Below are 3,685 nucleotides of genomic sequence, written 5' to 3'. Positions count from 1 at the left end.
GGCCTGGCGGCGGGGCCAGGCACGCTGGCAGCTAGCCCGTTTCCGGTGATTGACAACATAGCTGTCTAATAGAGTCGCAGAGCTGGAGCCTAGGTTCCGCCCCGTCGTGCTTTTTTTTTTTCAATGCTATAAAAGGGTCCGGAGGCTGAGCTGCCGACTGAGGCGAGGGCGGTGGGGTATGGCGGGCAAGGCGTCGGTGTGAAGCCGTCGTTGGGAAAGAAAATATAGATGTATAATGCCCTGCTGGGTAGGGCAGGAGAGGGGAAGTAACTGTAGCCAATGCATGCACCCATTGTGCAGCTCCCTGGGCAGGGAGTAGGTCCTGAGCAGGTGAGGTGCCTCCTTGCCTCATGTGGTGTTTGGGGTTGTCAGCCTTTCCCCATGTGGTGGCCCTGTGAGGGGCCAGGGAAGGCGGAGAGGGAACTGTGCTCTTAAGGCTGCTGTGTGGCAGCTGAGGTGAAGCTGCCTTGTCTGAGGGAGGCATGTGCTCCGTGCTCCTGAGTGTTTTGGCCTCACAGACTCAGGTCTGTGGCTTTGTTTAAAAAAAAAACAAACCACAAACCATTTGTTGTGCTTGGAATCTTTTTTAAAAAAAAAAAAAAAAACACAAACCATTTGTTGTGCTTGGAAGTCAAATTTCCTTCCAAGCCTTGCAGTGAGAGATTGCTGTTTGGAGAGAAGAAGGTTCTCTTGCTGTGGGCATGCATTGCTTCATTTGTGGTTGGAGCAATATTTCTGGTGCCTCTGCTGCCCCTCCAAGATAGCAATGTGTGGGTAGAAGACTAGTAATCGCTTTTTAAAATAATTGTTGATTAGAAAGGTAGTATCAGTGGAATATGTTACATAAAGAACTTGTATCTACCTCTTAAATACAGAAATATTAATTAAGGGAGTAATCTCTTCAGTTGAACTGGACTTTTGTTTGATGAATACCTTATGTTTTGGAGGATCATGGTGGGAGTATGGGTTTACTTGAAGCTTTTGCTTAGATCGCAATGTTTAGTTGATAGAGATGCATAATGTTCATTAAATAGCTGATTAACAGATCAGTAATTTATTTATCAAAATAAACTTTAAGAAACAGTGTTTAGTAATGTCTCTAAAGCCATGTGGTCCTGGATAAACTGTCTCTGGTCTGTTGGTCTTAAAGCTTGTACATTGCTCTCGTCATCATTCAGTGTTTCTTAGGTTTTTGTACACAAAGAAACGATTGTCTTGGCATCCCAATTATAGCCTGTTAACTAGGACTGCACTTGTTAAATGGTGAGCAAGTTTCTTTCTCTCTGAAGCACTGGAAAACATACAAATGTGAGATAGCTTTATAAAATAGTGACTCATAGTTTGAGGTGTGTGGAATTTATTACATCTGGACTAAAACAAAAATTAGTTGAATTAAATGGATTCGTTTCACTTGAAAGATATTTTTCTTTTCTACAGAAGCAGTAATTCAAACACAAAGAAAAACTTAAAAATTTATTTTCTAGATTTAAAGCCTCATTGCTGGCTTCCTGCAGTTTTGGCAAGATTTTTTATTTTGCAAATGGTATGAATGCAAATACAGTCTTTCAGGTTATATCAGCTTTCTCCAGTATCTGCAAAGCTGTAGCCATTACCAGACTTCAGCAAAAGATTTTTAAAGGTCAATCTTCGTAGTTTATACAGGTTGGAAATGCCAGTTGTAAGTTACAACTAGTGATATTGATAAAGTCATATTAATACAACTTTCAAATCCTGATCTTAAACTGAATTTGTGGCTGTTTTGTGCATTTAGCAGAGCAGGTGTACTGCTGCTCTGGATTTCCTTGCATTGTGGTTTATATAAGAATGCACAAGTTATGTATTAGAGTTTCAGTGAATATAAGTGGAAAAAAGGTGTGGATTTCTTTAAGGAAAATTGGGGACCAGGCCTTTCTCCTGAAATATGTTGAGTTCTCTGTGCTGGATGCAGATCACTTGAGATTATGTGTATATGATAGTTTCTGGTTTACTGCTTTTAGAGCCTTTTCTGTGTTAGTTCTTTTCTGGTCAACTCTGTCCTAAACAACTGTCAGCTGCTTAGCAAACTTAAGGCCAGAGTATTAGATAGATAACTGGAAAGAGAAAGCAAAGATTAGAGCTAAAATGTAACCTTGATTTATACTTTAAAAGATTTCTTTTTGGTCTCTTAAGAGATCTCAACTGCAATTTCTTTAGCATGTCCCAGTTAGGCATCGAGGGGTTTTGTTGTCACTCCACCTCCCTTGTTGCTCCTTAAATTCCAGATGACTTTCACTTCCAAGTGCTTGTGTTTCCTTTTCATGTTTTTATGAAATCTGCCAGATTTATGTAGCAGCTGGTTGGTTCTTGAGGCTGGGTGCTTTGGGTGTAAGAGTTATTCCCCTTTTTGTTTTTAATGAGATTGGTAATTAACTACCCGCTTTGGACTGTTCTGTATTTATCCTCTTAGACTCAGATGGGAGTCTAAGAGGATTAGAGTACTAATACTCATTAAGTAACATATAGTCTCTGGTGTGTGACAATCTGGACAGACATAAAGACATAAAATGCTGACATAGCAGAGACTTGTTTTGTCTGGTAATGTATAAGAACAGATGTCTACCTCCAGCTTTTGCATTCCTGTATCACAACTGGAAAATTGTATGCCATCAGAGATCCCTGGAGTTATGACACACTTGTTCAGACGAACTGGGTCCTTACTGCTTGGTGGTGGCATTATCAATGGGATTCCTACTGTTTTAGGCCACGCTGCTTTTTCTTTCCTGCTGTAGCTTATGAACACCTTGAGGTAATGTGGAGCTATGTGGAATATTAAACATAACTTGAAGACTGAGATTTGGCTTGTAGAGAGAATATAGAACAACGTGAATGTTTGGGTTTTGCCTTGATCATTGTCATTTTAACACACATGCATTATGAAGTCTTTGTCCTTATTTGTCACCTAATTTCAGTGAAAAAGTAGCAGCCTGATCACACTGATGAGCATTTTTCTTGTACAGAACTTGGAATGAGGCTATTATTGAACACACTTGTTAAAGCTGCGTTTTAATGTTCAGAACATTGTTAGGATTCACTAGCTTATTGTAATGACTGTATGAATGTTGATGTCTGACTACATGTACTTGATGCAATCACTTCTGCATTATGCCTGGTTTCATCACGTATTTATGTAATGGGCTTTTGGCAGCATTGTGCAATATAAAAATTGAGCAGTAAAATCTGTATTTACTACTTCAAGATTCCTCAGTTGTTGAATTTTTTTTTTGGCTGGTAGTCAGTACCAAGATAGTACCTTATCTTTTGTTTTTCACATGGATGACAGGTGTCCCTGTGGAAGGCACAAGAGACAAGGAAAGCAAATTATACTAATGCATGAGCTTAGTACTGTAAACAAAAAACATCAGTTTTATTGAGTTTGTGTGGCATGGTTTTGGTAGTGGGGGGACCACAGGGGTGGCTTCTGTGAGAAGCTGCTAGAAGCTTCCCCCATGTCCAACAGAGCCAATGCCAGCCAACTCTAAGACAGACCTGCCACTGGCCAAGGCGGAGCCCATCAGCGATGGTGGTAGCACCTCTGTGATAATGTATTTAAGAAAGGGGGAAAAACCTGTGCAACAGCAGCCGGAGAGAGGAGTGAGAATATGTGAGAGAAACAACTCTGCAGACACCAAGGTCAGTGAAGAAGGAG

The sequence above is a fragment of the Aptenodytes forsteri genome, unplaced genomic scaffold, assembly GCF_000699145.1.
Source record: "Aptenodytes forsteri isolate BGI_AS27 unplaced genomic scaffold, ASM69914v1 Scaffold137, whole genome shotgun sequence".
Taxonomy (NCBI): domain Eukaryota; kingdom Metazoa; phylum Chordata; class Aves; order Sphenisciformes; family Spheniscidae; genus Aptenodytes; species Aptenodytes forsteri.
This window is presented reverse-complemented; position numbering follows the sequence as displayed.